Consider the following 13725-nt stretch of genomic DNA (forward strand, 5'->3'; position numbering starts at 1 on the left):
TTCGCAATTTAACGTCGCAAAGGCCTTAAGATTACACTCACCAAATTTGAAGATGATCAGATAAAAACTGTAGAAGGAGTTCGTTAAAGTACGAGGCCTGAAAATGGCAAAAACTGCACAAAAATCTGAGAGGAAGTTGAAAATGGCTGACTTCCTGTTGTGTTTAGGGCTACGCTCCAAGAGACTTTTTTGTAGGTATTAGGTCCGTACATATATGTACCGAATTTCGTACACGTACGTGGAACACAGCGGGAGGCGCACTCCGTTGAACTTTTATAGGTGGCGCTATCGAGCCATTTTGGCCCGCCCAATTCTGAAACCTATATCAGATGTAAATTTTCGCCAGTTCTGACGCGTGTGCAAAGATTCGTGAGTTTTCGAGCATGTTTAGGCCCTCAAAAATGCGCTTAAATTCGGAGAAGAATAATAATAACAAGCAGCATTTATCGGGGTTCAAGCAGTTAAGGCCTTTAAGGCCTTAAAGCACACAAGCATCAAAAGACATTAAGTTTTATTTAGCATGCATTTAACAACTGACATAATAGACGGAAAAGACCATTTACAGCCAATACAGGCAGTTTACCATGGGAAATATATGGTTTTAAAGCTTTTTAACAGTTATAGCGCCACCTTTGGTCCGATCTCCATAAAATTTGGCATGCTTGTTAATGATGTTATGTCACATATGCTCACCAATTTTTGTGAAGTTCTGAGTTTGCATTTATGATTTATAGGCATTTTAGTGTATTTTGCCACGCCCCTTTTATTAATTACCCTATTACAGCCACCCAAATGCAAAAGTTAAACTTTTTTTCGATAATTATTGATCCAGAGAGTCCAGAGAATTGTCCTAGACTGGTCTGGTTCCGATCGGGCGAAAAACCAGGGACTAGTTCGCAAAAGTAGGTTTTTAACATATTCATGAATATTTAATGAACTGTTTGATTGACAGCAATGGTTCTTGAGGCTAAGTTGTTCAGCATGAGCAGATCTATCAGATGATATGCATTTTGTGATGATAAGTGTAACACCACGTGATTACAGAGCCATAAAACTCGTTAGCGCCAACTAGTGGCCGATTTCTTCAATTGGGGTCATACTCTGATAGGTTGTCCCCAAATTGAGGCCTACCATCTGGCCAGGTTTCACGTCTCTAGGCCTTACGGTTTGTCCTGCACGATGCGTTTTACGAATCCTTACAATTACAATAGGGTTTCAGCATTTCATGCTTGAACCCCTAATAAGAATGAAGGCTTTTTGCCAGTTATAGCGCCACCTATGGTCCGATCTCCATGAAACTCTGCATGCTTCCTCACCATGTTCTGACACATATGCTCATCAATTTTTGTGAAGTTCTGAGTTTTCATTTGGGATTTATAGGCTTTTTAGTGTATTTTGCCACGCCCCTTTTCTAAATGACCCTGTTACAGCCAGCCAAATGCAAAAGTTCAACTTTTTTTCGATAATTATTGATCTAGAGAGTCCAGAGAATTGTCCTAGACTGGTTTGGTTCCGATCGGGCCAAAAACCAGGGACTAGTTCGCAAAAGTAGGTTTTGGACAAAATCTGACATAGAAAAATTTTCCCTGCCTACATCCAAATCGGAGATAGCCATTTTGTCCGCCTTGAGCCAAGGATTCCAACGATATAAGACACTTGATCCTGGGACAAACGGTCTAAGAGTTGTGAGCGATTTAGTACTTTTGGTTGCTGTAGCGCCACCTATGGGCCAATTGGGGTCATACTCTGATAGGTTGTCCCCAAATTGAGGCCTACCATCTGGCCAGGTTTCACGTCTCTAGGCCTTACGGTTTGTCCTGCACGATGCGTTTTACGAATCCTTACAATTACAATAGGGTTTCAGCATTTCATGCTTGAACCCCTAATAAGAATGAAGGCTTTTTGCCAGTTATAGCGCCACCTATGGTCCGATCTCCATGAAACTCTGCATGCTTCCTCACCATGTTCTGACACATATGCTCATCAATTTTTGTGAAGTTCTGAGTTTTCATTTGGGATTTATAGGCTTTTTAGTGTATTTTGCCACGCCCCTTTTCTAAATGACCCTGTTACAGCCAGCCAAATGCAAAAGTTCAACTTTTTTTCGATAATTATTGATCTAGAGAGTCCAGAGAATTGTCCTAGACTGGTTTGGTTCCGATCGGGCCAAAAACCAGGGACTAGTTCGCAAAAGTAGGTTTTGGACAAAATCCGACATAGCAGAAAATTTTCCCTGCCTACATCCAAATCGGAGATAGCCATTTTGTCCGCCTTGAGCCAAGGATTCCAACGATATAAGACACTTGATCCTGGGACAAACGGTCTAAGAGTTGTGAGCGATTTAGTACTTTTGGTTGCTGTAGCGCCACCTATGGGCCAATTGGGGTCATACTCTGATAGGTTGTCCCCAAATTGAGGCCTACCATCTGGCCAGGTTTCACGTCTCTAGGCCTTACGGTTTGTCCTGCACGATGCGTTTTACGAATCCTTACAATTACAATAGGGTTTCAGCATTTCATGCTTGAACCCCTAATAAGAATGAAGGCTTTTTGCCAGTTATAGCGCCACCTATGGTCCGATCTCCATGAAACTCTGCATGCTTCCTCACCATGTTCTGACACATATGCTCATCAATTTTTGTGAAGTTCTGAGTTTTCATTTGGGATTTATAGGCTTTTTAGTGTATTTTGCCACGCCCCTTTTCTAAATGACCCTGTTACAGCCAGCCAAATGCAAAAGTTCAACTTTTTTTCGATAATTATTGATCTAGAGAGTCCAGAGAATTGTCCTAGACTGGTTTGGTTCCGATCGGGCCAAAAACCAGGGACTAGTTCGCAAAAGTAGGTTTTGGACAAAATCCGACATAGCAGAAAATTTTCCCTGCCTACATCCAAATCGGAGATAGCCATTTTGTCCGCCTTGAGCCAAGGATTCCAACGATATAAGACACTTGATCCTGGGACAAACGGTCTAAGAGTTGTGAGCGATTTAGTACTTTTGGTTGCTGTAGCGCCACCTATGGGCCAATTGGGGTCATACTCTGATAGGTTGTCCCCAAATTGAGGCCTACCATCTGGCCAGGTTTCACGTCTCTAGGCCTTACGGTTTGTCCTGCACGTTGCGTTTTACGAATCCTTACAATTACAATAGGGTTTCAGCATTTCATGCTTGAACCCCTAATAAGAATGAAGGCTTTTTGCCAGTTATAGCGCCACCTATGGTCCGATCTCCATGAAACTCTGCATGCTTCCTCACCATGTTCTGACACATATGCTCATCAATTTTTGTGAAGTTCTGAGTTTTCATTTGGGATTTATAGGCTTTTTAGTGTATTTTGCCACGCCCCTTTTCTAAATGACCCTGTTACAGCCAGCCAAATGCAAAAGTTCAACTTTTTTTCGATAATTATTGATCTAGAGAGTCCAGAGAATTGTCCTAGACTGGTTTGGTTCCGATCGGGCCAAAAACCAGGGACTAGTTCGCAAAAGTAGGTTTTGGACAAAATCCGACATAGCAGAAAATTTTCCCTGCCTACATCCAAATCGGAGATAGCCATTTTGTCCGCCTTGAGCCAAGGATTCCAACGATATAAGACACTTGATCCTGGGACAAACGGTCTAAGAGTTGTGAGCGATTTAGTACTTTTGGTTGCTGTAGCGCCACCTATGGGCCAATTGGGGTCATACTCTGATAGGTTGTCCCCAAATTGAGGCCTACCATCTGGCCAGGTTTCACGTCTCTAGGCCTTACGGTTTGTCCTGCACGATGCGTTTTACGAATCCTTACAATTACAATAGGGTTTCAGCATTTCATGCTTGAACCCCTAATAAGAATGAAGGCTTTTTGCCAGTTATAGCGCCACCTATGGTCCGATCTCCATGAAACTCTGCATGCTTCCTCACCATGTTCTGACACATATGCTCATCAATTTTTGTGAAGTTCTGAGTTTTCATTTGGGATTTATAGGCTTTTTAGTGTATTTTGCCACGCCCCTTTTCTAAATGACCCTGTTACAGCCAGCCAAATGCAAAAGTTCAACTTTTTTTCGATAATTATTGATCTAGAGAGTCCAGAGAATTGTCCTAGACTGGTTTGGTTCCGATCGGGCCAAAAACCAGGGACTAGTTCGCAAAAGTAGGTTTTGGACAAAATCCGACATAGCAGAAAATTTTCCCTGCCTACATCCAAATCGGAGATAGCCATTTTGTCCGCCTTGAGCCAAGGATTCCAACGATATAAGACACTTGATCCTGGGACAAACGGTCTAAGAGTTGTGAGCGATTTAGTACTTTTGGTTGCTGTAGCGCCACCTATGGGCCAATTGGGGTCATACTCTGATAGGTTGTCCCCAAATTGAGGCCTACCATCTGGCCAGGTTTCACGTCTCTAGGCCTTACGGTTTGTCCTGCACGATGCGTTTTACGAATCCTTACAATTACAATAGGGTTTCAGCATTTCATGCTTGAACCCCTAATAAGAATGAAGGCTTTTTGCCAGTTATAGCGCCACCTATGGTCCGATCTCCATGAAACTCTGCATGCTTCCTCACCATGTTCTGACACATATGCTCATCAATTTTTGTGAAGTTCTGAGTTTTCATTTGGGATTTATAGGCTTTTTAGTGTATTTTGCCACGCCCCTTTTCTAAATGACCCTGTTACAGCCAGCCAAATGCAAAAGTTCAACTTTTTTTCGATAATTATTGATCTAGAGAGTCCAGAGAATTGTCCTAGACTGGTTTGGTTCCGATCGGGCCAAAAACCAGGGACTAGTTCGCAAAAGTAGGTTTTGGACAAAATCTGACATAGCAGAAAATTTTCCCTGCCTACATCCAAATCGGAGATAGCCATTTTGTCCGCCTTGAGCCAAGGATTCCAACGATATAAGACACTTGATCCTGGGACAAACGGTCTAAGAGTTGTGAGCGATTTAGTACTTTTGGTTGCTGTAGCGCCACCTATGGGCCAATTGGGGTCATACTCTGATAGGTTGTCCCCAAATTGAGGCCTACCATCTGGCCAGGTTTCACGTCTCTAGGCCTTACGGTTTGTCCTGCACGATGCGTTTTACGAATCCTTACAATTACAATAGGGTTTCAGCATTTCATGCTTGAACCCCTAATAAGAATGAAGGCTTTTTGCCAGTTATAGCGCCACCTATGGTCCGATCTCCATGAAACTCTGCATGCTTCCTCACCATGTTCTGACACATATGCTCATCAATTTTTGTGAAGTTCTGAGTTTTCATTTGGGATTTATAGGCTTTTTAGTGTATTTTGCCACGCCCCTTTTCTAAATGACCCTGTTACAGCCAGCCAAATGCAAAAGTTCAACTTTTTTTCGATAATTATTGATCTAGAGAGTCCAGAGAATTGTCCTAGACTGGTTTGGTTCCGATCGGGCCAAAAACCAGGGACTAGTTCGCAAAAGTAGGTTTTGGACAAAATCCGACATAGCAGAAAATTTTCCCTGCCTACATCCAAATCGGAGATAGCCATTTTGTCCGCCTTGAGCCAAGGATTCCAACGATATAAGACACTTGATCCTGGGACAAACGGTCTAAGAGTTGTGAGCGATTTAGTACTTTTGGTTGCTGTAGCGCCACCTATGGGCCAATTGGGGTCATACTCTGATAGGTTGTCCCCAAATTGAGGCCTACCATCTGGCCAGGTTTCACGTCTCTAGGCCTTACGGTTTGTCCTGCACGTTGCGTTTTACGAATCCTTACAATTACAATAGGGTTTCAGCATTTCATGCTTGAACCCCTAATAAACGGAGCAATTCCAAGAGGGTCCTCACACCATCGGTGCTCGGGCCCTAATGAGGGCCAGAGTTTGTGCAAGACCCTTTCCTTCACTTTTTCTTGCTATGCACGCTCCTTGCAGTGCTGGGTAGATTACTTACAAATTGTAGTTGGTTACTAATTACAAATTACATGACAAAAATTGTAGTTAGTAATATAATACATTACGTTACACATTTGAGGTAATATTGTAAGTCAAAGTATACAAAGTAAACTGGCAAACATGAGGGCTTAAATACACAAGACTAGTCAGTAAATAAGACATCTGTGAACATAATCAAGACAATTAACCAACGTCAACATAGGACACATGACAAGGGGATCACATGGCAGGATCACATGACGGGAAGGGAATTACATGACAAAACCAGGAAACAAGACCGTAAAAATAAATAAAAATAAATAAAAAGGACAGGAAACATAAACATGCACCAAAACCAAACGTGACATATCCCCCCCTCAAAGGGTGGCTCCCGACACTCTAACAGAACACCCACCCAAAACAACAGCAGTACCAGCAGTACTAGGAGCAGAGGGTCGTGGTGCACTGGCAGACTGTGGAGACCTTGGCCATGGAGCAGTGGACCTGGGCCATGGAGCCATGGGTCGTGGAGCAATGGTGGGCCAGGGCAGGCAGAGTTTTCACCGGCAGTTGCCGCTGCCTCGGGAGGAGCTATGGTGGTTGCCGCCGCCTCGGGAAGAGTGTATGCGGACCACACACACCAGATGGCGACTCCAGTTACAGGCAGCGCAGACGGCAGTGATCGCGCTGGCGCGTGGCGGCCATTACGTGGCGAGGCTCTGACGTGGTGGCCATTATGTTGCAAGGCTCTAGCATGGCGGCCATTACGTGGCGAGTCTCTGGCGAGGCGGCCATTATGAGGCGAGGCTCTGGCGTGGCGGCCATTACGTGGCGAGGCTCTGGCGAGGCGGCCATTATGAGGCTAGGCTCTGGCGTTGCTGCCATTACGTGGCGAGACTCTGGCGAGGCGGCCATTATGAAGCGAGGCCCTGGCGTGGCGGCCCTTATATGGCAAGGCTTTGGCGTGGTGGCTATTAAGTGGCAAGGCTCAGGCTTGGCGGCCATGACGTGAAGTGGCCCTGGCTTGGCAGGCATTACATGAACAGGCTCGGCAAGTACTGTGGGATTGCGGAGCTCCTCATCCTCAAAACCCACTGTAAATAATGAGCCGGCCAGCAATAGAGTATGGTAAATATATTCCATCAAAGTCCAGCTGATAGAACCTCTAGGCATCAAAGAGGAGACCGGTTCATTTTGACCAGCATGAAAAATGTATTTGAGGGCAATTTGTGTGACGTCCACCTGTGAATGCAGACACAATGGTTGGATTCCGTTTACATTACACTGAGATCCGATCACAATGCGTCCTCGACTACCTCTGAACCTGGACACGCTGATCGGATAACATTCCGATCAGAAGCGCTTTTACACTTGTCTTTTCAATGTGTATGTGGACAACATCCGGATACAGGTCGCAAGTTAATGCCAAGTGTAAATGCAGCCAAGGACTAGTCACTAAATTAGACACACCTGTGACCATACATTAATAATGAAAGACAATTAACCAGTGACAACATAGGAGCACATGGCAAAAAAATAAATAAAAAAATAATTGTAATATTAACCTAACTCAGAAACCTAAAATATCAAGGGGTACCTCAAGCAAAAAATATTAGGTCAAAGAGATGCAGCTGACAAAAAGGAATCCCTACATTGCATGTAAATATAAAAATGATGTGAATTTGCACATTTTAATGTTTTTGAAAGACAAAAGCCTTCCAAAGACAGTAATACATTTTTAAATGACTCTCTTAGTGATCATTCGAATAAAAATTGTGTTCGTAAAGAGTTGATTAGATGTGCAATGTTGAGAAAGCACTTGTTAAAAGTTTAATGATTTCTGTAAATCCAATGATTAAAATGCTGTGTTTTGCTCAGTTTTCAGTGGCTGGTCTGTGTGTACAATTCCTCAAACCTAGAAGACATTTTGGAACATAAATAAGCAGCAGGCTTTTATTTTATTTGTATTTTTTTAAGGAAAATTTAAAAGCTAAAAAAGAAAATCAGTGACCTATTAATAATTTACTGCCATTCTGCCATTACTGCCGACACTATGTTGCTGTCTGGGGTCAACAGTGGTATTTTGTAGAATATGTAGACTTTGTATTGTCACACAGAGGCTGCGGAAGTTCATATAGTCAGCAACCACAATTGTAAACAATATAGTCAAGATCCATGTTTGGATCAAAGGCTTAATCATTTAGTGTGATTTAATGCAAGAGAAACATTTATAGTCATCCTCTGTGGATGGGTTGTTCACACACCCTAAGTGGAACCATTACAGGAAATCTATAAAAAATAAGAGTAACAATAAAAACACTGTTTTAAAGCAATGGTCCATTCATTATTAATTTGTGAATGCTACACTGTCCAAAAAATTCTTAGAACATTTGCAGTCACCAAATGTTTTCTGCCTCCACACAGAAGTGGCACATGTCACTTAGGCCATCTATGATGTACAGTACAACAATAATGAAAGTGTTGCACTTCAAAAGGCACATGTCAATAACATTCATGAGTTTAAAAAGCCATACCAGATTGCCGAAGTAGAGCTGAAGCAATTTCCATTCTGAATCGCATTAGGTCTTGTGGCGCATTGGAGAAGTCCCAGACAGCAACATCCGGCCCACATCTGGTACGCATGAAATCCACATGTACCTGATGTGGCCGGATCTGGGCCAACACTATGTTGCTGTCTGGGGTCAACAGTGGTATTTTGTAGAATATGTTCTGCAAACTGAAGAAGTAACAAACAAAAAACAATAATCAGGTAATCATGTAACATGATCTACCTTGCTAACTAAATCATCTAGAGGTCTTGAGTATGTACTTTCGACACAAGTTAATGTACACACAGCCCTGAACAAAATGAGCATTAGCACAAGTAATAAAATGCAAAATAACATAGCATTAAAATATGCAGCGCACCTTAAGTCTTTGATATTTTTCATTCCACGTGGCTGTTATTTGAGTATTGCAGCTCATAACCCTCAGTATAATCTATCATTTCAGCAATAAACACACATTACCTATTTTTGTCATTTTTATGGCTTTGTCTACTTTGACGCTCTTTTACTCATAATTAGATTCTGCGACTTTAGCCGGGGTTTCACAGGCGGGGTCACATGTGTCCATATGGAATGCTTTGTCTGGTGAGGTCAAATTGTGTTGTCCACCTTAAAATTAAAATAGCACAATAAATACATTTACATTACGTGACATCATGAATTCCCTGTCCCAAAACCCATGCACATCTGTGGACAACAAGCTTACATACACAGAAGGGATGTATTTGGGCTCCTGCTTGATGGACAGTTTGCTAAATTGGCACTGGGCACTGATGTTCAAAAATAAACATGTGAGAAATGCATTCCAGAAGATAATCAATTTGTATGTCTCACGCATAGACTCTAAAAAAATATGGACGTAGTGTCCGTGACGTCACCCGTAGGTTTCTGAAGAGCATTTTTGAAGCCTAAAGTGGGCGGAGTCGGCCGTCGCCATCTTGGCCTCGCGTCACCTTGCGTCACTCTCGGATAACAGAAAATGGGCAAAGAGGCGGGGCGTGGGTGAAGCTGGAGGAGCTTGGCTATCTGAAACCACGCTCGCGGCTCACCGCTCGACGTGATCGAGTTAGCTCAGGCTTGGGAGGTAATGCTATATGCTACTGAAAGTACCCTATGGAAAGTACTAAGTCTGCGGCTGCACAGGGCCTCGCGCTAAAGTGACAGTTGATGATGTAAAGCCAATGAAAAGTTCCTGTTTTTGCCCTTCGAAATATTATTAAAAGACATGGCTACAAGTGAGACTGTGTATCGTGATTCTGTACTATTCTGCTAGTTGAAAATGTATTATGCAGTAACTTTACTATTATTCTGAGAGAGTGTGTCTGACAGTGATTTATGTGCATAACAGTTACATGTCAGTCACTCTTTTTTTTATAGTCTATGGTCCGTCAGCGCGGCATCGCTCGTCAAGTTCGTAGAGAGCTTATTCAGTCCATTTTAAATTCTGATTTTGGCCGCCTCTCAAATGGGTTAAACCATAGATATATTAACTATGAAGTTCAAGTAAATGCGGTAGAAAATCCGCGCTCATTCAAGGATGTGCATTTATAGCACGGACGGAGAAAGCACCGACACCTGCAGGATTTCATCTGACGGTACATAAGCATATTATAATCTATCTGTTCCTTGAGAGCAGAACAAACAAGCCTTTATATCTATAGACGTTTTTAAATCTGAAAACTCCAAACAACAACGAAATTGTCAGACATCCATTAGTGCATGTTCACAGAGGAAAACAACTGAAATACAGCGCTGGTTGTTCTCTCGAACGATACTCGACGACAACGACGTAATCCAAAGCCGTGGGCGAAGTAATGGGTGTATTAAATTGTATGAAATAATCCCGAAAAAAGCACAAACACTGCAGAGATGGCAAGTTCAGCAGCTAACATTTGCTGAGGTGAAGTGAGTAGTGACGCGGCTAACAGCAAACAAACGGCTAGCATTGACATCAGCGGGAATCCACCTGTCACTCAAAAGTGGACACACCCTTAATTATGCAGAACTTTAAATATTAATCAACTAAACGGATGAGTTATAAAAAATTCACCCCCCTCACAGTTGTTATGAAGGGCAAAATTAGCTGTATAGACCAAAGCCACATAGAGAACCAGGCTGTAAACATGTTTTTTTCTGCTGTAAAGTTGGTAATTTTAACATGGGGGAGATACAGATTTGACTCACTTCTGCAGCCAGCCTCAAGCAGCCAGTCAATGAATTGCAGTTTAACTCACTTCCGTGTTGGTTTCAAGAGAGAGACGGGGAGGTTGCCGCTTGGTCTCACGGCAATTTTGAAAGGGAATAATTTAGTATTTACCCATTTATCGATGTCCACACCCATTCCAGGCCACTAGCTGAAATGGCCTCCGTAGGGGCTGGCATGGATTTCTGAAAACATTTGGTTGGCCTCTTTTTGCCCATCAACCACTTTTCTTCTCAACTCTATATTGTTTTTTTAAGGAGATGTGGTAAACTGTTGCCATCTAATTGGAATGGCTTTATTGTTGGTCAAATCTAAACAAGTAATCTGCAAGAGGTTCTGATGGCCCAATGGAAGGAATAGGCCCATTTGAACTGAAATCGGAGAGCAGGTTATTTTTAATGTACTAGTTTCTGGCAAGTCAGTTATGTACAGTTCATGACTTCTTGTTTGTATCAAGTCTTGGCGTATCACTATACCTCACTTCTCTGTGAGAAACACTGTGGGTGTAGAAGAGTTATCACTTAGAGTAGTTTGCTTACCATGAATGTCTGTGAATGACATTTTTCTGCTCTTTTTAATGCCAAAATGGGTAAATGCTGATGTTGCTGTCGTCTCGTCATCGTCTCATCTTAGTCATAGGAATAGATTTGATAGTTGATGATTATTTTATGAAAAAGATGAATTATGTCATAGTTTCCGTTAACGAAATGAACACTAGTGTATAAAAGAATGATACTTATAGAGTCAGATTATATTACACCACAATTATTTTACAATGAAAAGAGACACTTGCCAATAAGTGAGAAAAGCTTTTTATGTGTTTTTGTCATTTATATATGGTAGAAAATGTCTTATTTCCCAGAAGAATAACATGACATTCTGATTCCTGTGATGTTTTTATGGGTTAGGAAACAACACAGAATTCATTGTATTTTTACAACTAACAGAAAGCTAAACCATGATGACCATTTATAAGCACTTGGGTTCCCACCTATTAAATTAACATTAACATGAATAGTTACTATATGTAAATTTATAAATTATTTAATTGCAATTAACAATTAACAAACAGCAAAAACTAATTATAGGTTAAATAAAGCAAAACAAATGTAATAGATTGCTTAAGTAAAAGCCACATCACAGTCTTGAGATGATACACTCCAATATATTTTGCATTATCTTAACTGAACTGCCTAAAGAATCCATTGCCTTATAAATGCATTACAGGATAATGTTTTTTTGTTTGTTTGTTTTTTTATGTTTTTTTTATCAGGCATGTTAACTCCTATCCGTGATTAAGTATAAAGAGAAGTATAAAGAGTTCTGCCTTATTTGAGTATCAGAACAGTAAACATTTCTTAGTGAATTGCTAATTCTCAGGCTGTGTTTTAGAGCTTTGAGAGTGGTGCTGGTTAATAGATAGATTGCAGGTTCTAACCAAGCAAAAAAACAACCAGGAACTTTCATCATTGTGTGGTTGATCAAAAAAAAAAAAAAAAAAAAAAAAAAATACCTGTGACCTCAGGATACACCAGTATAACTGAACTTGTTGTAAAAGTGCACTATCTAGCTTTGGCTAAATTATGTTAGTCATTGAAATTAGTAGTCATTAGTATATTGAAAACTCTTTAGAGGGAAAGCCATTGGCTCAGTATGCTCATTAAATGGCTCATTAAATGTCATAATAACAATTAAACAAAGAAAAACAGTCTTAACAAAACAACAAGCAGAACATTTTATAATGTGCGAAGTAGAAGGTTTTTCTCTGAGGAACCAAGAAAGGCATTGTTTCCTCAAAAAAATCTGATGAAAAAATTATTGACAGTACATAATAGACAACCAAACAAACAAATATTAATAACTTTTTGAAGAGAAACTGTCTAATTCCAACATTAGTTGATAAGGTTTCAGAAGAAAGCAGTATGTTGTTTGGCTCCCTTGAGCTTATTGTGTTCTCATTGGCCACGTGCACACGCAGCTAAATACAGCTGTCATCATATATGTAAATGAACGGTCAGCTTGTCGTCACTCACTGTAAGAATCAATGATGCCACAATATCGCACAGCTTCTAATTGTGAAACTGCCAAGATTTAACTTCCAGAAGAAATGAGGTGAGAATGTGTTGTTCTGAGTTTTAACTCAATATTACAGGATTTTACTATGGCACTTTTTTGTATTTTTACTTTTACTAAGGTAACTTTTTAATGTCTTGTTAGCTGACGCCTTTGCCTTGTTGTATTGTGTTAGACTACGTCTACATTAATCCGGATACATTTGAAAATTGCGTTTTTGTTTAAAAACGTTTTCCGACGTTTCTATGTGGATGAAAAGGGAGCATGTCTATGTTCCCACAGCCCTATCCCTAACCTACCTAAACCTACCCCTCACAGGAGGGAGACTTGTCTGGGATGTTATTGGGCTATCCCTGTACCAGTACAAGCACTAAAACCTACCCTTCGTGTGGGAATTAGGCTTGATTGTTTGACATACCTAAAACCTACCCCTCACAGGAGGGAGACTTGTCTGGGATGTAATTGGGCTATCCCTGACCAGCACAGGCACTAAAACTTACCCTTCATTGGGTACATAGTTAAATGAGAGAACATAGGACTGTGGGAACATAGGGCTGTGGGAACATATGGTTGTGGGAACATAGGGCTGTGGGAACATAGGGCCTAATTTTCAAAATTTTCAGTAAAAAAAAAAATCTTAGAAAAGTGGGAACATAGGGGCGTGGGAACATAGGGCTGTGGGAACATAGGGCTGTGGGAACATAGGGCTGACCCCGATGAGGAACTTTTGGAAAACGCCTGAAAACACTAAATTCACCTTACTGCGCATGCTTAAAACCTCACAAAAGCTCACTGAGATGATAAAGACGGAAAAATAAATAATAAAGTTATTGAGCAATTCTTCTGACAGGATCATTTTATTTAACAAAATATCTCAGCATTCACCGATGTGTTCAGGTCGCTCTACTCACCATTATATGTTTGGTGTAAAACGCGACTGTTCTCATGTTTTACCACAGGACAACACATGTGAGTAAATTCTGCTAAATCACTACAAC

The sequence above is a fragment of the Leuciscus leuciscus genome, assembly GCF_965113295.1.
Source record: "Leuciscus leuciscus genome assembly, chromosome: 20".
Classification (NCBI taxonomy): domain Eukaryota; kingdom Metazoa; phylum Chordata; class Actinopteri; order Cypriniformes; family Leuciscidae; genus Leuciscus; species Leuciscus leuciscus.